The following is a 25,753-nucleotide window of genomic DNA, read 5'->3' on the forward strand; positions in this document are numbered from 1 at the left end:
CACTGTAGCGCCTTCTGTCCCCTCTACCTCTGTCCCTTCTGCTCCAACCAGTGGTGTTTACCTGCCCAGATTCATCTCTGCAGGCATGAATGTGCCTCAGGGCAAAAAGGGCACAGTAGGGAGACGTCGTTGTGCCCTTTGTCACAGGAAATGCCCCATCACCTGCACCACCTGTTCTGTAAGCCTTTGCTTTACAGCAGAAAGAGACTGCTATAGACCATGGCACCAGCAGCATAATATTGTGTAGAGGACTGAGGGTCTTCACAATATTGTAAATAGAAAATATGTAAATAGTTACCCTTGTTAATTGTTGGTATTATTATTTTTTTATATATATATATATATATATATTATATATAAAGTGGGGCAAAAAAGTATTTCGTCAGCCACCAATTGTGCAAGTCCTCCCACTTAAAAAGATGAGAGAGGCCTGTAATTTTCAACAATGACAGACTAAATGAGAAAAGAATTCCAGAATTTTTAATGAATTTATTTGCAAATTATGGTGGAAAATAAGTATTTGGTCAATAACAAAAGTTTATCTCAATATTTTGTTATATACCCTTTGTTGGCAATGACAGAGGGCAAACATTTTTTGTAAGTCTTCACAAGGTTTTCACACACTGTTGCTGGTATTTTGGCCCATTCCCCCATGCAGATCTCCTCTACAGCAGTGATGTTTTGGGGCTGTTGCTGGGCAACACGGACTTTCAACTCCCTCCAAAGATTTTCTATGGGGTTGAGATCTGGAGACCTCCAGGACCTTGAAATGCTTCTTACGAAGCCACTCCTTCGTTGCCCGGGCGGTGTTTTTGGGATCATTGTCATGCTGAAAGACCCAGCCACGTTTCATCTTCATTGCCCTTGCTGATGGAAGGAGGTTTTCACTCAAAATCTCACAATACATGGCCCATTCATTCTTTCTTTTACACGGATCAGTCGTCCTGGTCCCTTTGCAGAAAAACAGCCCCAAAGCATGATGTTTCCACCCTCATGCTTCACAGTAGGTATGGTGTTCTTTGGCTGCAACTCAGCATTCTTTGTCCTCCAAACACGACGAGTTGAGTTTTTACCAAAAGGTTAGATTTTGGTTTCATCTGACCATATGACATTCTCCCAATCTTCTTCTGGACCATCCAAATGCTCTCTAGCAAACTTCAGACAGGCCTGGACATGTACTGGCTTAAGCAGGGGGACACATCTGGCACTGCAGGATTTGAGTCCCTGGAGGCGTAGTGTGTTACTGATGGTAGGCTTTGTTACTTTGGTCCCAGTTCTCTGCAGGTCATTCACTAGGTCCCCACGTGTGGTTCTGGGATTTTTGCTCACCGTTCTTGTGATCATTTTGACCCCACTGGGTGAGATCTTGCGTGGAGCCCCAGATCGAGGGAGATTATCAGTGGTCTTGTATGTTCCATTTCCTAATAATTGCTCCCACAGTTGATTTCTTCAAACCAAGCTGCTTACCTATTGCAGATGCAGTCTTCCCAGCCTGGTGCAGGTCTACAATTTTGTTTCTGGTGTCATTTGACAGCTCTTTGGTCTTGGCCATAGTGGAGTTTGGAGTGTGACTGTTTGAGGTTGTGGACAGGTGTCTTTTATACTGATAACAAGTTCAAACAGGTGCCATTAATACAGGTAACGAGTGGAAGACAGAGGAGCCTCCTAAAGAAGTTACAGGTCTGTGAGAGCCAGAAATCTTGCTTGTTTGTAGGTGACCAAATACTTATTTTCCACCATAATTTGCAAATAAATTCATTAAAAATCCTACAATGTGATTTTCTGGATTTTTTTTCACATTTTGTCTGTCATAGTTGAAGTGTACCTGTGATGAAAATTACAGGCCTCTCATCTTTTTAAGTGGGAGAACTTGCACAATTGGTGGCTGGCTAAATACTTTTTTGTCCCACTGTATATGTTTTTGGGGTGTATATAGTTTTTTCCTTCAAAATGTATCACTATACCAATTCGGCCACTTGGGTACATTTGTGTGGGACACCTGGGTGACTTCATGCTCAATGTCATGTAGCTCGCTCATTTTTGAAGTTATCTGTCCAAAACTTTGCTATTGTTGCCATCTTATGTTCATCATTCAAATCATCCACAGCATCCTATCTGTATGCTTGGCTGTTCTTGGTCAAAGAAGTTAACATTATCAAAAGCCTTCCTTAGGTCCAGAAACACAGTCCCAACAACGCCCCCTTTGTCCATCTTGGACTTCACATTTTCCAGAAGAAAGCATTTGGCTGTTTCTGTGGAGTGTTTCGCTCTGAAGCCAATCTGCATGGAGTGTAATGTGAATGGGCTGTTGTTGAGGTGGGCAATCAGTTGTTCTGCGACACACTTTTCAACAACCTTTGACACCACAGGTAGCATACTAATGGGCCTGTAGTTACTCACGTCAGCAGGGTCGCCCAATTTAAAGATGGCCGTTATTATGGCCGACTTCCATAACCTTGGAAACACCCCGAGACCAATTGATGTGTTGATGACCTTAGTAATGGGGCCAATGAGTGACTCTTTTTGTAGTTTTTAAGAAAGGTAAAGTCCAGCCCAAACATATTTTGGCTTTAGAGTTCTTTAGTGAGCTAATCACCTTGTTCACCTTTGACTCAGAAAACCTCTCTTATGATGAAGACATCTTAAACTATAGTAAATTGGCGCACCCATGAATCACATGGTGACGTCATTTTAAATGTTGAATATTGTGTTTATGCTAGAGACTTAACTTTTCCTCTCGTGGCTGCAGCTCAATCTACTCTTTATATAAAGTTTATGCCTATTCCACAACCTGGGGCTACACACGAGGATCCGGACAAGAAAATGACTGCGGTGGATACTGCTAGCTAGCATGAGGATGAAAATGGCAGTTTCCGGGGAAATTAGTAGCCTTTTAATCTTCTCGATAGAGCAGTGTGGCTAAAGGTACAATTTAGAGTACAGTGGCATATCCCATCCCGCATTGAGGTATGTTTTCTGATCCATATCTTGCATTGGCTCCACTGTGTCTTACAGTAAACTTCTTCAGTCTAGGGTCTATTTTTCTCCACTTCCTGTCTGACTGACGTGCCCAAAGTAAACTGCCTGTGACTCAGATGCAGAAGCCAGGATATGCATATAATTGGTACCATTGGATAGAAAACACTTTGCAGTTTGTAGAAATGTTAAAATAATGTATGAGACTATAACTCAATTGATATGGCAAAAGAAAATCCAAAGAAAAACTGATGGTAATAGAAGCTGTGCAACAGAATCAGAATTAAATTTTTTGAGAGCCCATGCTCTTACAATGGAAAGCTATGGGTTATATGCAATTCCGGCTCCCAGATTGCAATTCCTCTTGCTTCTACTAGATGTCCACAGTCTTTGTTCAAGGTTTCAGACTTGTTTCTTCCCAAGCGAGGAAGAATTTTGAGTTTTGGTATTGGGAGTCAGAGTTGCTTATTTTGCTTTTCTATTGAACATACTTCTTTCCGTATGAAATATTACAGGTTAGTTACATTTTAGGGTAGCTGAGGATTAAATAGAAATGTATTTTGACTTGTTTTAACAAAGTTTAGGGTAGCTTTTTGGATTCCTTTCTCTGCATGTTGAACGAGTGGATTACTCAAATTGATGGCACCAACTAAACAGACTTTTTGGGATATAAAGAAGGATTTTATTTAACAAAACGACCATGCATGTTGTTGGCTGGAACCCTTTGGATTGCAAATCAGAGGAAGATTTTCAAAAAGTAAGTGAATATTTAATCGCTATTTGTAATTTTATGAAGCCAGTGCTGGTTGAAAAATATTTTGATGTGGGGTGCCATCGTCAAACAATCGCATGGCATGCTTTCTCTGTAAAGCCTATTGTAAATCGGACAATGTAGTTAGATTAACAAGATGTTAAGCTTTTAACTGATATAAGACACTTGTATGTACCTAGATGTTTATTATGCATAATTGTTATGATTATTTATTTGAATTGCGCACCCTCCAATTTCACTGGAAGATGTCGACTGTCCCCGAGAGGTTTTTAATGTAACCATGATTGCGTTCCAACCTCAGTCTAGGTCAGTGTAAATAAGCATAACGGTAGGGTCGGCATCTTCTGGCAATAAGTATAATAATTCCCCACTATCGAATGATGAAACTCTCATGAACACAACAGTGTTGGTTGTTTCGATCTACGGCAGTTGTCTGAACTCTCTATTACGGACGTTCTAATTTCAAAACTGGTCTTCTCGCAAAACTGACTGAAGGTAACCCAGTACCCGGCTGTAAAAATGTGTCATGAATAACGTGACCAAACACGGGTCTATAGGACAGACACTTCAAAACCTTATTCCTTATGATTTGACCGTATGTTTTGCTGTGTACAAAAGTTATTCAATGTGTTTCTATGGGCTATGGCAGTAAAGGACAATTTCAATGTTTAATTAAATAAAGACATATGTTATATTTTTATACCAATACTGCTCCTAAAATTCTAAAACAAATGGCTAAATTATACAATTTTAAAGTACAGATACCCCCAAAAATGATTTAATTAAGTACTTTACACCACTGAAAAAGTAATTAAATACTGAAAACACTTACTCGATTTCACTACCACCAAGCTACTGCAAAATGTAGTTTAAATCACTAGTTGAACTACATGTACAGTGCCTTGCGAAAGTATTCGGCCCCCTTAAGTTAATACTTTGTAGCGCCACCTTTTGCTGCGATTACAGCTGTAAGTCGCTTGGGGTATGTCTCTATCAGTTTTGCACATCGAGAGTCTGAAATCTTTTCCCATTCCTCCTTGCAAAACAGCTCAAGCTCAGTGAGGTTGGATGGAGAGCATTTGTGAACAGCAGTTTTCAGTTCTTTCCACAGATTCTCGATTGGATTCAGGTCTGGACTTTGACTTGGCCATTCTAACACCTGGATATGTTTATTTTTGAACCATTCCATTGTAGATTTTGCTTTATGTTTTGGATCATTGTCTTGTTGGAAGACAAATCTCCGCCCCAGTCTCAGGTCTTTTGCAGACTCCATCAGGTTTTCTTCCAGAATGGTCCTGTATTTGGCTCCATCCATCTTCCCATCAATTTTAACCATCTTCCCTGTCCCTGCTGAAGAAAAGCAGGCCCAAACCATGATGCTGCCACCACCATGTTTGACAGTGGGTATGGTGTTGTCAGGGTGATGGGCTGTGTTGCTTTTACGCCAAACATAACATTTTGCATTGTTACCAAAAAGTTACATTTTGGTTTCATCTGACCAGAGCACCTTCTTCCACATGTTTGGTGTGTCTCCCAGGTGGCTTGTGGCAAACTTTAAACAACACTTTTTATGGATATCTTTAAGAAATGGCTTTCTTCTTGCCACTCTTCCATAAAGGCAAGATTTGTGCAATATACGACTGATTGTTGTCCTATGGACAGAGTCTCCCACCTCAGCTGTAGATCTCTGCAGTTCATCCAGAGTGATCATGGACCTCTTGGCTGCATCTCTGATCAGTCTTCTCCTTGTATGAGCTGAAAGTTTAGAGGGACAGCCAGGTCTTGGTAGATTTGCAGTGGTCTGATACTCCTTCCATTTCAATATTATCGCTTGCACAGTGCTCCTTGGGATGTTTAAAGCTTGGGAAATATTTTTGTATCCAAATCCGGCTTTAAACTTCTTCACAACAGTATCTCGGACCTGCCTGGTGTGTTCCTTGTTCTTCATGATGCTCTCTGCGCTTTTAACGGACCTCTGAGACTGTCACAGTGCAGGTGCATTTATACGGAGACTTGATTACACACAGGTGGATTGTATTTATCATCATTAGTCATTTAGGTCAACATTGGATCATTTAGAGATCCTCACTGAACTTCTGGAGAGAGTTTGCTGCACTGAAAGTAAAGGGGCTGAATAATTTTGCACGACCAATTTTTCAGTTTTTGATTTGTTAAAAAAGTTTGAAATATGCAATAAATGTCATCCACTTCATGATTGTGTCCCACTTGTTGTTGATTCTTCACAAAAAAAATACAGTTTTATATCTTTATGTTTGAAGCCTGAAATGTGGCAAAAGGTCGCAAAGTTCAAGGGGGCCGAATACTTTTGCAAGGCACTGTAGTTCACTACTCACCAACACTGCATTCCTTGTTATCTGTTTTTTTTTTTTTTTTACTAGGCAAGTCAGTTAAGAACAAATTCTTATTTTCAATGACGACCTTGGAACAGTGGGTTAACTGCCTGTTCAGGGGCAGAATGACAGATTTTTTACCTTGTCAGCTCTGATTTGAACTTGCAAACTTTCGGTTACTAGTCCAATGCTCTAACCACTAGGCTACACTGCCGCCCCTGTCTTCTAGTTTTGTGAACAAATGTGTTGGAAATTGAGGTTCTGTCTTCTATTATAAGTTTGTCTCCAGCTAGTCTGTTGCATGCATGAAATGTTCCTCAGGTATTACATTTGAAGAAATGTAGATATAAAATTTGTTTGAAGATTCACCATGGGAGAGGCTTCAATTCAAAAGGAGCAATGGAGCAAAGTACAGTATATGTAGGAAATACACAAAACACAGCAGGACCAGTGTATTTCCAATTCCAGGCACGGGAAACATGAGAAATGTTGTAGATGAGTATTACTTTTATATATTGTACACATGTTGAATGCTACCGTAAGGCAATCCGGAGAAAGGTAAAGGGGGGTGACACATAATATCTCCTACAATGCACTGACAGCTCTTCTCAAGTCCTCTGACCTTGGGGAGTAATTTTGCGGATCAATATTTGCCCGTATAGAGTGTGTGGACTGAGAGAACACACCAATACTCAAGATATGATGGGAGACAGAGACAATCTCAAGGACTAGTGGAGGGGAAGGTATTGGTTTTCAAATCATGTTTGGGTGAAACAAAACGTTTCTATGAATGTGCTAAAATATTTATGATTATGTGCGCTTCTACAGGGAATGTACACACATGGTTTAATAAATAAAAGATGTAGTCTTTGTTCCTGTAAGGGCAATATTTTGGCACAGTTATGCTGGTAATAATACCCCATAGGCTTCCTTAACATACATATCAAATCACCCTGTGAAATGGTTTCTTTACTGTGAGAGGAAATGCAGTATTGGAATTCAATACACCACAAAGTGGTTGAGAAATGAACTCTTGCATTGGTGATACTTGTCGTCTCAAAGCTTTCCGTATGCTTCCCAGTCGAAACAGTTCCTGCATATATTATGACGAAATGTTGTGACGTTCTGGTCATTTGGGCTAGGGCAGGATTTGCTGTTCGCATTTTGTTCATTTTCTTGAGGCAAGTCGAAGTTCGGTAGCCCTTCATTGGTGATTGGTCAACAGTACTACTCCTACCAGGAGTGGGAATTATGGATGGGATCCTTCAATTAAGTGTTTGTTGTCATCCACTTGAGAAATACTGCACCAAACATTTTAGTTAGATGTAGAAAGACCTCTGCAAAAAAGTCAAAATTAATTACAGGTTTCTTGATTTATCTAAGATTAATTCAGACTATTTTAGGAAGTGTTTCTGGCTATGTTGTTGCTATGGTGACTAAAGCAAACGTTTTTAGGGAGTATGCGAGCACAGACGGTCGCTTCGCCTCGGAGAAAAACCAAACCTATTTATGAGGACACCTTTAGATGTTTAGCTGACCTCTAACTTCTCGCCACCTTACAGGATCACACTTTAATATGGATAGTCCAGATTGCCCATCTGTCATAGTATCAACAAACTATCTGTTGATAAGAAACTGCTTTGTAAGGTTACAGTTTTGGTTACGGTTAGGGTTAGGTTTAGAGTAAGTGTAAGGGCCAAGGTTAAGGCTAGGGTAAGGGTTAAGTTTCGGGTTTGGATAAGGGTTAGGGTTAGGGCTAGGGTTAGGATTAGTAGCAGTGGAGGCTCCTCAGAAAAAGAAGGATTATCCTCAGTGAATTTCATAAGAATGTAAATTGTAAAACATAAAAAAAGTTATCATTTTTAGATAAAACTATACTAAATATAAAACACACTATTTTGCAAAGAAGGTCTACAGTAAACTCAACAGTACTCTGTAGGGTAGCATCATGGTGTAGTCGGAGGACAGCTGGCTTCCGACCTTCTCTGGGTACATTGCCTTCAATACAAAACCTAGGAGGCTCATGGTTCTCACCCCTTTCCATAGACTTACACAGTAATCCTGCAACCTATCAGAGTTATTGCAGCATGAACTGACATGTTGACATCCTTCTCACCCCCCCCCCCCTTAAATGATTTAGATGCACTATTGTAAAGTGGCTGTTCCACTGATGTCAGAAGGTGAATTCACCAATTTGTAAGTCGCTCTGGATAAGAGCGTCTGCTAAATGACTTAAATGTAAATGTAAATGTAAATGTCCACCCAATCAAATGATTAGAAAATGTTGTGTTAGCTAGCAGGCTATGACTTTCAAACACAACACTGGAACTCTTTCAAGTCAAGAAAAGCTTTTGGTTTTACTAATTTATTGCCACCGGGGCCCACTGGTGTAACTGCTTACTGACTGTACAGTGTAATTTTACTGCATGATTGTAGTGGGTATAGTAACGCGTTAGTTCTATTAGCTATGGTGACAGTCACATTACTTCAGCTAATATAGTGACAACGATGTAGGCTGTGTGTAGAAGTTCGGCTTGGAAAGTTTTTTTTGCCTGGTCACATACAGCTGATGTATTGTTCGTTGAAGTCCACAAGCAAAGGGAAGAGGTGAGAGGAGGAGAGCGCATAGATGCGAGAAGGAATACAACGTGGCTGCTATGAAAGTGAACTGTGTTTACACTTGATCAGGGGTGTATTCCTTCTGCCGATTTTGTTGAAAAACATTTCGTAAACAGAAGCAAACGGAACAAAACAGGGATAAAAACACCCAAATTTGTCCAATGGAAACTCTTGTTTGCAACTGTTGTACTAGTGATTGCACCCTAGATTCATGCAAGAATGTGCAAGGCGGTATTGAATGACACAGTTTGGCCGTGTCACTGTCTGTCACCTCAAATGTGTCTATCGACCTGTGTGCACCTACGTTGTAAACTGTCATTCATAGGCTAGGTTGTAGCAACCTCATGATGGGTACAGTGAAAATTTGAGTATCATGTAGTAGCCTAAACCTATCGCTGTTACAATATGAATGACAGTCATCCAATATGCCATAATAGAAATAAAAATGTTGTCCTCCCTCATCTTAAATGGCACTGACCACCACTGGTTAGTAGATAGTTGAAATGTTACGGATAGCCCTTGCATTTGTTGAGGCATTCCAAAAAGGTTAATGTAGATGGATGATATCAGTTTATGTGCAATTATTGGTCAACTAAGTTTAGCAAAAATGCTGTAAAGCTACAGTTTCATTTGAACAACTGCAAAAACTGCACAGAAAGCTTTAAAGAGAAGCCACTACAGCCCTCAACTGAACTTTCAACTCTCTGTACAGACAACCAAGATAACACAGTATCAACATCTGAGTCAGCAGCAACTACCCATGGTATTGATTGGCACACCAAGCAGAAAGCAGATTAATGCCTGGCTTGAGCCATCTTTGCCACTTCTGTCAACATGAAGTGCTTAGAGAGGCTAGTTAAGGATCATATCACCTCTACCTTACCTGACACCCTAGACACACTTCAATTTGCTTACCACCCCAATACATCCACAGATGATGCAATCGCCATTGAACTGCACACTGCCCTATCCCACCTGGACAAGAGGAATACCTATGTAAGAATGCTATTCATTGACTATAGCTGAATGAACAGGCTGCCCGCAGGTGGTGAAGGTAGGAAACAACACCTCCACTTCACTGATCCTCAACACAGAGGCCCCACAAGGGTGCGTACAGTCCCCTCCTATACTCCCTTTTCATCCATGACTGCGTGGCCACACACGCCTCCAACTCAATCATCAAGTTTGCAGACAACACAACCATAGTAGGCCTGATTACCAACAATGACGAGACAGCCTATAGGGAGGAAGTGAGGGACCAGGCGGTCTGCGTTGACAAGGGCTAAAATAGATATCAGTTCAATTTGTGACGCAGATCGCGCTGCAAGTCCTGCCTCTCCCATCTCCTCATTGGTTTATAGAAGCAGGTACCCACATGCCTCAATGGTTATACCCACATGGGTGACTGAAAGACGAACGAGGTCAGTGGCGAAAATGCACCTAATGTATGAATGTTGCCAATCGCAATATAAAGTCAAGAGAAGAAAAAGCCTGGAAGGAGGAGAGATGACTAGAAACGATTCGGTTTGACTGTTTTATGTGTGGATTAATTGGCAGCGTAGAGCACCTTCTGCATTTCAGGTAAAATAACAACTCAATATTTACATCCCAGGACAAATTAGCTAGCAACAGCAAGCTAGCTAAATAGGTCATATTAGCTAGCAAGTGCAAGTTAACTAGCTAAGTTGCCATAAATGTTTAATGCTTTTCGACCTGTCCCTAAATTAATATAATTGGTTCAGAGATTGTTTTGATATTTTAACCTGCGTGTCATGATCGTGTTTGGTGTGGGGGGACAAAATACATTTATGCATGATGGAGCACGCACGCAGCCGGTTTGGGTGCAGTATATGTAATGTATATGCAGTGTATGTCAACTTCCGACTTCAACTGTATATACTGTATTCTATTCTACTGTATTTTAGCCAATGCCACTCTGACATTGCTCATTCTTAATTCCATTATTTTCCTTTGAGATTTGTGTGTATTATTGTGAATTATTAATTATTACTGCACTGTTGGCGCTGGGAACACAAGTATTTCGCTACAACCACAATAACATAAGATAAATATGTGTATGTTTCCAATAAAATTTGATTTGATAAAGCAGACTGTATTTCTGTGATCTCTGATGGATGGTCCAATGTACGTGGTGAAGGTATTATCAATTACACTGTCTGCACTCCCCAGCCAGCTTTTTACACAAGCAAATGAATTGCAGATGAGCTGATCAAGATCATCAATGAACTTGGTTCCCCAATTTTTTTTTGCCATAGTTACTGACAGTGAGGGAAATATGAAAGCTTGAGGTCAAGTCGAAGTAGCCTTCCCTCACTTTACTCCAATCGGCAATGCCGCTCATGCTCTCAATCTTCTCCTGGGAGACATCATGGGCCTGAAAACCATGCGGATACTGTACAAATTAAGCCAAGTTGGTGGTGAAATATGTCCAAAGGAAATGGGTGGCCTCAGCCAAGTTCAGAGAAAAACACCTCTCACAAACAGCCTTGTAAAACCAGATGGGGCTCTTCTGTAATAATGTACTGTCGTGTCTTTGGCTATGCCGGATTAAGTGATATGACATGCTATTCTATAAAATAATTTATCCGTAATTAATATTACCTGATTGAGCTAATCATGTAAATGTAATTAACTAGAGAGTTGGGCACCACAAAATAATATTTATAGAGCTGTTATCTTCCGAATAAACTCTTAAAGACCTAGTAATATTTTACATCAATAGCAGTCAATATTAATCGTCATCTTAATTCAGTATCATCTGAAAGTTGTAAATTCTTAGTTATCTGCAGGAACCCTGGCTAACAAGTCGAATCAGCAATGCGAAATTGGGTTTAATTATTTATTTACTAAATACCTAACTAATCACACAGAATTGCACATACCCAATTAATCATAACTTGATTACAAATTACGTCATAAAGGAAAATGTCCCTGGCGGGCGGAACAGATATGACAGCTGGTTTCACAAAAGAAAAGGGGCTGGGTTTGAGTGAAAGAGCGTGAAGACTGAGGAACAAAGGGTGAAGCTGTGCTATCGGAAATACAGTATCTTATGCATTCTAAATGACCGCCCGTTTGGAAAAGGAAAATGCAATAAATATTTACTCTGAAGTGCGCTTCGGTAAGTTGGTGGTAGACGGAAGGCAGTGTTGCCCAACCGAGTCCTTTGTCCTTTGAAGAATGTCTCTGCTGGTAATTGAATACATTGTAGTAACGTCGTTGTGTGGTAGACGGGATATTCTGTCTGTTCCTTCCTAACCCTCGTTTGCAGCGGCTGTTGCTAACTCAGCGGGCTAGGAGGTATCACTTCTGTAGTGAATAAGAGTTCATAGTTCATACCATTCGCAAGCAAAGCTCACGCTGATGTTGGCTTCGTTCTGTAGTTATTATCTGAACCATTCTGACATGGGACCGTCGTCCTCACGTCCTCGGAACAGGAGGTTATATTGTCGTCAAGGGCTTATATAGGAAGGGAGAGGAGGGCGTGTTTGAAAAGTTTTATAGCCCATGTCCCTTCACAGGGGCAGGCCACTGATTGAGCAGAGCCCTATCTTCTGAAAACCCAAATCTCACATTTTAGAAGCTAATATCACATTTCAATCCATCACGAATAATTTCATATTCAAACATTTAAATTGAACAACAATTCCACATGAATCCGATAACTCTGATGTGTAGACTTTCCACTGTAGAGTTTGTGTCATCTTATCATTGATGAGAATGTCTCAGATGACAACCGAACTGACATCATATTCATTAACCTGTGGTGACGCTTAGCCCGTGAACGGGACCGTTATCATCATCTGACACTAATTAACATAACGCAACGGACATAAATCTTCCTTGAAAATATCCTATTCATGAAAATCACAAGTGAAATATATTGGAACACAGCTTAGCTTTTTGTTAATCACCCTCTCATCTCATATTTTCAAAATATGCTTTACAGCCAACGCTAGACAAGCATTTGTGTAAGTTTATCATAGCCTAGCATAGCATTATGCCTTGCTAGCAGCAGGCAAACTTGTCACGGAAATCAGAAAGGCAATCAAATTAAATCGTTTACCTTTGATGAACTTCTGATTTTGTCACTCACGAGACTCCCAAGTAGACAGCCAAAGTTCATTTTTTCACAAAATATATATTTTTTTTAGGCGAAATAGCTCCGTTTGTTCTTCACGTTTGGCTGAGAAATCGCCCCCATAAATTGCGGTCACCACAATGCCGAAAAATATTCCAAATTAGCTCCATAATATCGACAGAAATGTGGCAAACGTTGTTTAGAATCCATCCTCAAGGTGTTTTTCTAATATCTATTTGATAATATATCCGTCGAGACAATTCCTTTTTCTCTAGGACCGATTGGAGTAATGGCTACCTCTGCACTTTACGTGAGAATCTCTCTCGGAGCCACCATGTGACCACTTACGCAATGTGCCCCCATAAGGCTATTCTTCAACAGAAATGCGTAAAACTACGTCACAATGCTGTAGACACCTTGGGGAATATGCAGAAAGCGTAGGCTCGTTGATGGTACATTCACAGCCATATAGGGAGTCATTGGAACGCAGAGCTTTCAAAACCTGGGGCACTTCCGGGTTGGATTTTTCTCAGGCTTTCGCCTGCAACATCAGTTCTGTTATACTCACAGACAATATCTTTACAGTTTTGGAAACGTTAGAGTGTTTTCTATCCAAGGCTGTCAATTATATGCATATTCTAGCATATTTTCCTGACAAAATATCCCGTTTGAAACGGGAACGTTTTTTTTTCAAAAATGAAAATAGTGCCCCCTAACACCAAGAGGATTTATTAAGTACCACCGCATATATGTTCAATTGGTCGGATTACCAGAATATTGTTCATTTCCCCCCACATTCTGATGTCCCCAGAATCTCTATGTTAACCAAGGGTTTGCAAATGTAACATCAGTAGGATAGAGAGAGGAAAAAGAGGGGAAGAGGTATTTATGACTGTCATAAACCTACCCCCAGGCCAACGTCATGACAGTACACAAGCCTTCTAGAAGGCAATGTCCCTGTAAGAGTTCACATACTCAGTGTCCCAAAAAATGAATTCAACCATCAAGAAGACATTCCTTGAAGATGTGTTTTGGGAGCATGTTGGCAACTACCTGACCTTATTCTCCCCAATTGCGTCTGCCATTAACCAGGTGGAGGGAGATGGGGCAGTCTTGTCACAGATCTGTGTGAGCAGGATGAAGCAGAAGAAGAGGCAGTTTTGGAAATGATTGACAAAAGGCAAGACTTCTGCACCAAGCTCATCCATGCAGCTTTTTGCTAAATCCAAAATGGGCCAGAAAGCCTCCAACCCTATCTGCGGAGCAGATGTCAGCATACGACATGACTTCAGTCATGGCACACCACCTTCAGCTGGATGAGGGAAAGGTTCTGGGGAGTTTGGCCATATTCAGGACGTAGGATGGCTTGTGGAAATATGATGGGATTTGGACTTCCGCTGAACACATCAGTGTGTCAACCTGGTAAAAGATACTCTGCAGCTTTGAAGCCTTGTCCTCCATTGCCTCAGACATACTGCAGATACCACCTACATCTGCCGTGTTGGAGTGCAATTGGTCACTCTATGGGATTGCGCACACCAAGGTAATTTTTCTTTTTATAATGCATTGATGATGTCCTGGTTCTATTGTCTCTGTGTATTTAGTGGTGTATATGTTGTATGCATCTTTTATTAAGGTGTGCGATAGGCTGACCAACAAAAGGGTCTAGCAAATGGTGGCATTTCGTTCTGAATTTGAAACTGTTTGAGCCAATAACAGATGAATATAAGTATGACGGCGGCCAGTTTTCCATGTACTAATTCAGTTCAAGAAAGAGAATATTTACCAAATAAAGTAAAGTAAAAAATAATTAAAAGTAACAAAATAAATAACAATAACGAGGCTATATACAGAGGGTACCTTGAACCAAGTCAATATGCGGGGGTACAGCTGAGTTGAGGTAAATTGTACATGTAGGTAGGGGTAAAGTGACTATAAATAGACAATAAACAGCAAGTAGCAGGGGGGTCAATGTAAATAGTCCAGGTACCCATTTGATTAAGGGTTCAGCATTCTTATGGCTTGGTGGTAGAAGCTGTTAAGGAGCCTATTGCTTCAATACTTTGCACTCTGGTATCGCTTGCAGTGCGGTAGCAGAGAACAGTCTATGACTTGGGTGACTGGAGTCATTAACAATTTTGGTGGCTTTCCTCTGACACAGCTTAGTATATACAGTAGGTCCTGGAGGGCAGGAAGCTTGGTCCCAGTGATGTACTGGGCCATACGCACTAGCCTCTGTAGAGCCTTATGGTTAGATGCTCAGCAGTTGCCATACCAGGCGGTGATGCAACCGGTCAGGATGCAGCTGTATAACTTTTTGAGGATCTGGGGACCCATGACAAGTCTTTTCAGTCTCCTGGGGGGGAAAATGTGTTGTCGTGCCCTCTTCACGACTGTCTTGGTGTGTTTGTATCTGCTATAGTTTATGCTTGTAAGCAGGAATCAGGAGGATAGAACTATGGTCGGATTTGCCAAATAGAGGGCTCTGGTAAGCTTTTGCATGCATCTCTGTGTGTGGAGTAAAGGTGGTCTAGCATTTTTTCCCCTCTGGTTGCAAATGTAACATGCTGGTAGAAATGAGGTAAAACGGATATGTTTGCCTGCTTTAAAACTGGTTAAGGATAGCCCTCTCCATTTTCTCAATTTCCGCCTGAAAACATACCCTAATCTAACTGCCTGTAGCTCAGGCCCAGAAGCAATGATATGCATATTCTTGGTATCATTTGAAAGGGAACACTCTGACGTTTGTGGAAATGTGAATTGAATGTAGGAGAATATAACACAATAGATCTGGTAGAAGAAAATACAAGGAAATAAACAGATGTTTTCTGTTATTTTACTGTTGTTGCGTCTTTAAAATAAACAGGACACAATGAAGCCTCCCTACTGAGCCCTTTTTGCCCTGAGGCACATTCCTGCCTGCAATGATGAATTTTGGCATGTGAACACCACTGGTTGGAGCAGAAGGGACAGAGGTAGAGGGGACATAAGGTGCTACAGTGGTCTTGCTGTTGCTAGCAAGCTCCTGGATGAGCAGCTCCCTGAAGGCTAGCTGTGAGATGGGGGGCTGTCCACAGCTCTTAGCCATTTCCCTCTGGAGGATGAAGGCATTAACCACAGCAATGTCAATGAAATGATAAAATAATGTTTTGTACCATTTCATGGTCCTGTGGAGAACATTATAGTAGCCTATCAGGGCATCTGACAGGTCTACACCTCCCATGGTCTTGTTGTACTCCTTCACAGCAGCTGGAATGGGGACATTTTTGGTGGTCCATGCCCCAGTAGGGCCCTTCACTCGCCTGATGACTTGATCACCACTGAAGGACTTGTGGATTGTTGTGCACATCACCACCTCTCTGGTATCCATCCACTTCACAAAGAGCAGGACATCTTCACAGATCCATCGCATGGTACCCCGATCAGACCGCTTCGGCATCGCACGGTACCCCGATCAGCTCGCTTAGGCATGTGCCTCGCTTCGTCTCGTTGTCCTCATCAACTTTTGGGTCACTGATATGAAACGCCAGTGAGATTGTCAGAAACCTTTTGCATGACATGACCGTGGTGGGAAAAGGCAGTTGATAGAGGGGTGCAGATTTCCAGTAGTCCTTCAGGGTTTTTAGCTTTACAAGACCCATGTAAATGACCATAGAAAGGTAACAAAAAAGATCTGACATAGAAATGGCCTTCCATGTCTCTTTCTTGCCTTCCTGCTTCTTAGCTCCGTACTTATTTGTGTTCAACACCAGGGAATCAACAACTGCCGAGGTGAAAAACAACTGAACAAGTTGCATGGGGCTGTACTCATGTCCAGCTGAGGCCTTTTTGGTCTGAATATTGGAGGTGGTGGAGCCACATCCTCCTCCAGCACAGAGTGCCAACGACCCTCCTCCGCTCTGCCAGCAGGTTCCACACTTCACTTCCTCCGCTTCTTTGTCACCGACTTCACACCTCTTGATGGCCGGGCGGGGGTAGTTGTGATGCCGGAGACAGCAGGGGTACGGCTGGATGGACCAGCTTCAGTGGGGGATTTGAACCTTGGCAGTATGGGCTCCCAATCAGAATCGCTGGGACTGTGAAATAAAGACACAGACACAGATTATATATAGAGTAGGGAACCCAATCACTATGGTGAGGAGCCGATCCATTCCATGTTTAGATAAAATACATGTAAAAAATATCTAATATATACAGACACACAGACACAGACACACAGACATACACCCACCCACAATGTAGATGTACTTTACACATCTCATTACTGATTATGTTTTATATATGGCAAATAAAATAAAAATATCTCCAAAACAACTCAAATTATTAATATTTGATATTATTAATTTCAAACAAAGTTACTCACCAATCCAACACAGAATCTTCTCCATTCAGGAATATCTCCTGATTGAGAATCAAAAGTATTCTCACTGTCCGAATCATCTTGGAGTAATTCACTGTCACTATCTCTATCAATTTCTTCAATAATATCGTGTAGATCTGTATATTTTGTCTTTGATTTTAAAGATTTACTTGCCATAATTATTTTGTGAAAATGCTCTCAAAACAGAAATGCTGCGCGTAACCAAATCAAATCAAATTTTATTTGTCACATACACATGGTTAGCAGATGTTAATGCGACATTAGACATCGCGCACCAGCCGTTATTGACAACTAGACACACATCCCTGCCCCATGTCTTACCAGACGTAGCTTCTCTGTCCTGCCGATGTATAGAAAATCCACCCAGCTCTATATTAGTTCAGCCATGACTCGGTGAAACATAAGATATTACGGTTTTTAATGTCCCGTTGGTAGGACAGTCTTGATCGTATATCATCCATTTTGTTTTCCAATGATTGCATTGGCCAATAGAACAGATGGTAGTGGAGGTTTCCTCACTCGCCTACGAATTCTCAGAAGGCAGTCCAACCTCCGCCCCCTTTTCTCCATCTTTTCTTCAAGCAAATGACAGGGATTTGAGCCCGTTCCCAAGAAAGCAGTATATCCTTTGTGTCGGACTCGTTAAAGAAAATATATTTGTCCAGTTTGAGGTGAGTAATAGCTGTTCTAATGTCCAGAAGTTATATCCGGTCATAAGAGACAGTAGCAGCAACATTATGTTCAAAATAAGAAAGAAAGTTACAAACAACTTTAAAAACGAACAAAATACCGCGGTTGGTTAGGAGCCATTAAAATGTCAGCCATCCCTTCCGGCACCATTAGAATTCTCAATTTCCATATCAGAAATACCTATATATAGCCTCCCGAGTGGCGCAGTGGTCTAAGCCACTAGCGATTCTGGGTTCGCGACCAGGCTCTGTCGCAGTCGGCCGTGACCGGGAGACCCAAGGGGTCGTCCAGGTTAGGGGAGGGTTTGGCTGGCAAGGATGTCGTTGTCCCATTGTGCACTAGCAACTCCTGTGGTGGGCCTGGTGCAGTGCATGCTGACACATGCTGACACCATACCAGGTGTATGGTGTTTCCTCTGACACATTGGTGCGGCTGGCTTCCGGGTTAAGTGGGCAGTGTGGCTTGGCTGGGTTGTGTTTCGGAGGATGCATGGCTCTTGGCCTTCACCTCTCCCAAGTCTGTATGGGAGATGCAGCGATGAAACAAGACTGTAACTACCAATTGGATACCATGAAATTGGGGAGAAAAAAGGGATAAAATATATATATATTTTTTAAAGAAATACCTATATATTTCTAAAAGCTTTTTTTATTTTACTATCTCAATGCGCTGAATGTACAAAACATTAAGGACACTTTCCTAATATTGAGCTGCACCCCCCCTTTTCCATCAGAACAGCCTCAATTTCTCAGGGCATGGACTCCACAAGGTGTTGAAAGCGTTCCACAGAGATTCTGGCCCATGCTGACTACAATGCTTCCAACAGTTGTGTAAAATTGGCTGGATGTCCTTTGGGTGGTAAACCATTTTTGATACACACGGGAAACTGTTGAGAGTGAAAACCCAGCAGCGTTGCAGTTCTTGACACAAACCAGTAAGCCTGGCACCTACTAACATACCTCGTTCAAAGGCACAAATATTTTGTCTTGCCCATTCACCCTCTGAATGGCACACATACACAATCCATGTATTCAGTTGTCTCAGGGCTTAAAAAACATTATTTTATCCTGTCATCTTTCAACCTGTTTAACTTTGATTCATCTACACTGATTGAAGTGGACTTAACAAGTGACATCAGTAAGGGATCATAGCATTCACCTTGGTTCAACTGGTCAGTTTGCTGTAAATGCTTTGGGGTGGCACTTGTGGCAGTTGAGAAAAATAAATAAGAATGTTTTGTATTTTAATTAATTATGTTCTCAATGATCTTTCCACTCAGACAAGATTATTTTTATTTTACCTTTATTTAACTAGGCGAGTCAGTGAAGAACAAATTCTTATTTTCAATGATGGCCTAGGAACAGTGGGTTAACTGCCTTGTTCAGGGGCAGAACGACAGATTTTTACTTTGTCAGCTCAGGGATTTAATCTAACGAACCGCCCCAGTGCGGCAGGTAGCCTAGGATTGACAAAGATGTAAAGATTAAAGTTGAATTACCTAAATTACAATATATTACCATAAATGTCATGTTAATTACCAGTTACTGAATGTTCCGTTAACTTTGGTACACTACCAGTAGCGTTGCAACCCTACTCCTGACTATTTATCTCTTCTCATTTTATGACAATAGGCTTCATCCAATTCATTCTAAATGGATATGATTAATATGAAAGAGAAGCATAGCATGGGAAGTAGGGGTGCTGAAGGTGGTGCAGCAACCTCTGAATAATAATAATATTTTTTTTTAAATACAGATAATTTATTATAATTTTTTCTCATAAAAGTGGTGCACTGGGCCTTTACTAGTCCAGTAATAGCAGACCAATATAGCCATCTGAGGCACTGGCAAATATGTTTTGTTGTTGTTTTTTATATGACTTTCCATTCAACATCAGTCATATGTCAGTCACCATTATGTCACCATTATGGTGGGCCACAGGAGGTTGGTGGATCCTTAATTGGGGAAGACAGGCTCTTGGTAATGGCTGGAGTGGAATCAGTGGAATGGAGAAGGGTATCAAACACATGGATTCCATGTGTTTGTTGTCATTGCATTCGCTCTGTTCCAGCCATTATTATGAACCGTCCTCCCCTCAGCAGCCTCCACTGATGGTGCCCCAAGTATAACACAGAATTGTGATGGAATTCTGTATTGTTGGCTTGCTTTGTTTTTCATACGTTCACAAAATTGTGTTTAATGTTTTCTATCTGTGTTGTGTCACAATACAGGGTTACTCTCTCCACAGTGTATCACTGTCATATTCTAATTTCTACCACATACAGAATGTTATTTGAGTAGAACCAGAAGAAGTGCTCACGACTGCACTGCATTGTGTTATCTTTGTCTCATACTTCTATTGAATGAACATGACACTTCCATTCTTCTACTTGCTGTTGGTGAAAACAAATTCAAATTCAGTGTGTGGCCTATATTGAACGGCATCCTTCTCATACCTGAGCAGAACAGTATGATCAGTGTGATAAACAACTTCTCTCTATTTGATAAATAATCCAGGAGAAACACAGCATACCGACAGAGCCATGAAATGTTTATGCCGTCCTCTGCAAAACCCTTCGGAATATCAAGCAAAAAGAACCAAGAGTGATGAAAAGACACTGGAGAGAGTAGACCTGTATTACTTACATATTTTTTTTAAGAAATGGAAGTACTCTTACAGAAAAACGCCATCAAGTCCTCTTACTCTGCTGCTGTCGCACAGGGTGACCAACAGAGCAATGTGCTGGGCCCCTTACTCTTCATTATCTAAAATTTAACCTTGACTACCACACCGAGATCCACAGAGCATTCGGAAAGTATTCAGACCCCTTCACTTCTTCCACATTTTGTTACGTTACAGAATTATTCTAAAATATATATACAGTATATCACAAAAGTGAGTACCCCCTCACATTTTTGTAAATATTTCAGTATATCTTTTCATGTGACAGCACTGAAGAAATGACACTTTGCTACAATATAAAGTAGTGAGTGTACAGCTTGTATAACAGTGTAAATTTGCTGCCCCCTCAAAATAACTCAACACACAGCCATTAATGTCTAAACCGCTGGCAACAAAAGTGAATACACCCCTAAGTGAAAATGTCCAAATTGGGCCCAAAGTGTCAATATTGTGTGTAGCCACCATCATTTTCCAGCACTGCCTTAACCCTCTTGGGCATGGAGTTCACCAGAGCTTGACAGGTTGCCACTGGAGTCCTCTTCCTCTCCTCCATGACGACATCATGGAGCTGGTGGATGTTAGAGACCTTGCACTTCTCCACCTTCCGTTTGAGGATGCCCCACAGATGCTCAATAGGGTTTAGGTCTGGAGACATGCTTGGCCAGTCCATCACCTTTACCCTCAACTTCTTTAGCAAGGCAGTGGTCATCTTGGAGGTGTGTTTGGGGTCGTTATCATGTTGGAAAACTGCCCTGAGGCCCAGTCTATTAAGGGAGGGGATCGTGCTCTGCTTCAGTATGTCACAGTACATGTTGGCATTCGTGGTTCCCTCAATGAACTGTAGCTCCCCAGTGCCGGCAGCACTCATGCAGCCCCAGACCATGACACTCCCACCACCATGCTTGACTGTAGGCAAGACACACTTGTCTTTGTACTCCTCACCTGGTTGCCGCCACACACGCTTGACACCATCTGAACCAAATAAGTTTTATCTTGGTCTCATCAGACCACAGGACATGGTTCCAGTAATACATGTCCTTAGTCTGCTTGTCTTCAGCAAACGGTGGGTTTTCTTGTGCATCATCTTTAGAAGAGGCTTCCTTCTGGGACAACAGCCATGCAGACCAATTTGATGCAGTGTACGACATATGGTCTGAGCACTGACAGGCTGACCCCCCACCCCCAGCACTCATACGTCTATTTACCAAAGACAACCTCTGGATATGACGCTGAGCACGTGCACTCAACTTCTTTGGTCAACCATAGCGAGGCTTGTTCTGAGTGGAACCTGTCCAGCTAAACCACTGTATGGTCTTGGCCACCGTGCTGCAGCTGAGACTTTGTAACACTAACGAGTCACATACCACCGGGGATGGAAAATGGCTAATTAGGCCCAAAATGGACATTTTCACTTAGGGGTGTACTCAGGTTTTTAGATTTTAATTTTTTTTTTTTTTTTTTACAAAAATGAAATACTTTATTTACATAAGTATTCAGACCCTTTGCTATGAGACTCGAAATTGAGCTCAGGTGCATCCTGTTTCCATTGATCATCCTTGCGATGTTTACACAACTTGATTGGAACCCACCTGTGGTAAATATAATTGATTTTATTTGGAAAAGCACACAGCTGTCTATTTAAGTACCCACTATTGACCTTATGTGTATCTTTTTGTCAAAAACACCTGGTTGAGAGTTATTCGTAGCCATCTATTTTCCACAACAAAGCAAAGCTGGCACTAATACCGCTCTCAACCAACTCTATAAGGCCAAAAGCAAAGAAGAAGATATTCACCCAGAAGTGGCGCTCCTAGTGGCCGAGGACTTTAATGCAGGAAAACTTAAATCATTTTTACCAACTTTTACCAGCATGTCACATGTGCAACCAAGGGTGAAAAAAATCCTAGACCACCTTTACTCCACACACAGAGATACATACAAAGCTCTCCCACGACCTCCATTTGACCAATCTGACCACAGTTCTATCCTCCTGATTTCTGTTTACAAGCAAAAACTAAAGCAGGAAGTACCAGTGACTCACCCAATACAGAAGTGGTCAGATGACGCAGATGCTACACTACAGGACTGTTTTGCTAGCACAGACTGGAATATGTTCCGGGATTCATCCAATGTCTTTGAGGAATACCTCACCTCAGTCATTGGCTTCATCAATAAGTGCATCGATGACGTTGTCTCCACGTTGACTGTACGAACATATCCCAACCAGAAGCCATGGATTACAGGCAACATCCGCATCGAGCTGAAGGTTAGAGCTGCCACTTCAAGGAGCTGGAGACTAATCCGAACGCTTATAAGAAATCCCACTATGCCCTCAGACTAACCATCAAACAAGCAAAGTGTCAATACAGGATTAAGATTTAATCATACTACACTGGCTTTGATGCTCGCCGGATGTGGCATGGCTTGAAAACAATTACGGACTACAAAGGGAAACCAAGATGCGAGCTGTCCAGTGACACGAGCTTACCAAACGAGCTAAATGCCTTTTATACTCCCTTCGAGGCAAGCAACACTGAAGCATGCATGAGAACACCAGCTGTTCTGGATGACTGTGTGATAACGCTCTCAGTAGCCGATGTGAACAAAACCTTTAAACAGGTCAATATTCAGAAAGATGCTGGGCCAGACGGATTACCAGGACCTGTACTCAAAGAATGCGCAGACCAACTGTCAAGTGTCTTCACTGAAATTGTCAACCTCTCCCTGACCGAGTCTGTAATACCTACATGTTTCAAGCAGACCACCATAGTCCCTGTGCCCATGGAAGTGTAGGTAACCTCTCTAAATGATTCCCGCCCCGTGGCACTCACATTGGCAGCCATGAAAGGCTGGTCATGGCTCACATCAACATCATCCTCCCGGACACCCTCGACCCACTCCAATTCGCATACCGCCCCAACAGATCCACAGATGTCGCAATCTCTATTGCACTCCACACCGCCCTTTCTCACCTGGACAAAAGGAACACCTATGTGATAATGCTGTTCATTGACTACAGCTCAGCGTTCAACACCATAGTACCATCAAAGCTCATCACTTGGCTAAGGACTCTGGGACTAAACACCTCCCACTACACATGGATCCTGGACTTCCTGACGGGCCACCCCAGGTGGTAAGAATAGGCAACAGTACGTCTGCCACGCTGATACTTAACATTGGGGGCCCTCAGGGATGTGTACTTAGTCCCCTCCTGAATTCCCTGTTCACCCACAATTGCGCGTCCAATCACGACTCCAACACCATCATTAAGTTTGCTGATGACACAACGGTGGTAGGCCTGATCACCGACAATGATGAGACGGCCTATAAGGAGGATATCAGAGAACTGGCTGTGTGGTGCCAGGACAACAACCTCTCCTTCAGTGTGAGCAAGACAAATGAGCTGATCGTGGACTACAGGAAAAGGCAGGCCGAACAGGCCCCCGTTTACATCAACGGGGCTGTAATGGAGCGGGTCAAGAGTTTCAAGTTCCTTACCAGGGTCCAAATATACCAAGACAGTCGTGAAGAGGGTACAACAAAACCTTTTCCCCCTCAGGAGACTGGAAGGATTTGGCATGGGCCCCCAGATCCTCAAAAGTTTCTACAGCTGCACCATCGAGAGCATCCTGACCGGTTGCATCACCGCCTGGTATGAAAACTGCTCGGCATCTGACCATAAGGCTCTACAGAGGGTAGTGCGAACGGCCCAGTACATCACTGGGGCCAAACTTACTGCCATCCAGGACCCATATAATGGGCGATGTCAGAGGAAAGCCCATACAATTAAAACCTTTTTATTATTACTTTTTATTTTAGCCTACTTAAATATTGTCTTCTTCTTGAACTGCACTTTTGGTTAAGGGCTTGTATATTAGCATTTCACGGTAAAGTCTACACTTGTTGTATTCGGCGCATGTGGCAAATAAAGTTTGATTTGATTTGAAAGTGGATGTCAGTGCAAAATCCAAGCCATGAGGTCAAAGAAATTGTCCTTAGAGCTCAGAGACAGGATTGTGTAGAGGCACAGATCTGGGAAAGGGTACCAAAAAATGTCTGCAGCATTGAAGGTCCACAACAACACAGTGGCCCCCATCATTCTTAAAATGAAAGAAGTTTGGAACCACCACGACTCTTCCAAGAGCTGGCCGCCCGGCCAAACTGAGCAATCGGGGGAGAATGGCCTTGGTCAGGGAGGTGACCAAGAACCCAATGGTCACCCTGACAGAGCTCTGGAGTTCCTCTGTGGAGATGGGAGAACCTTCCAGAAGGACACCCCATCTCTGCAGTACTCCACCAATCAGGCCTTTATGGTAGAGTGGCCAGACGGAAGCCACTCCTCAGTAAAAGTCACATGACAGCCCGCTTGGAGTTTGCCAACAGACACCTAAAGGACTCTCAGACCCTGAGAAACAAGATTCTCTGGTCTGATGAAACCAAGTTTGAACTCTTTGACCTGAATGCCAAGTATCTCGTCTGGAGGAAACCTGTCACCATATCTACAGTGACGCATGGTGGTGGTAGCAAAGTACAAAGAGATCCTTGATGAAAACCAGCTCCAGAGCGCTCAGGACCTCAGACTGGGGAGATGGTTCCCCTTCCAACAGGACAACGAACCTAAACACAGCCAAGACAGTGCAGGAGTGGCTTGGAGACTTGTCTCTGAATGTCCTTGAGTGGCCCAACCTGAGCCCGGACTTGAACCCGATCGAACATCTCTGGAGAGACCTGAAAATAGCTGTGTAGTGACGCTCCTCCATCCAACCTGACAGAGCTTGAGAGGATTTGCAGAGAAGACTGGGAGATACTCTCCCCAAATACAGGTGTGCCAAGCATGTAGCTCCGTACCCGAGAAGACTCGAGGCTGTAATCGCTTCCAAATGTTCTTCAACAAAGTACTGAGTAAAGGGACTGAATAATTTTTTAAATATGGTGTTTTTATGTTTATACATTTGCAAAAATGTATAAAAACCTGTTTTTACTTTGTCATTATTGGGTATTGTGTGTAGATTGATTGATTTATTTTATAAATACATTTTTGAATAAGGCTGTAACATAAAATAATGTGGGAAAAGTCAAGGGGTCTGAATACTTTCCGAATTAACTACCACCCTTCCCCCAATTGGAGTAAACTAATGTACAACAACACTTGACTAAATGGTCTATTACTCTGTCTTACA

This window comes from Oncorhynchus masou, chromosome 23 (assembly GCF_036934945.1).
Source record: "Oncorhynchus masou masou isolate Uvic2021 chromosome 23, UVic_Omas_1.1, whole genome shotgun sequence".
Lineage (NCBI taxonomy): Eukaryota > Metazoa > Chordata > Actinopteri > Salmoniformes > Salmonidae > Oncorhynchus > Oncorhynchus masou.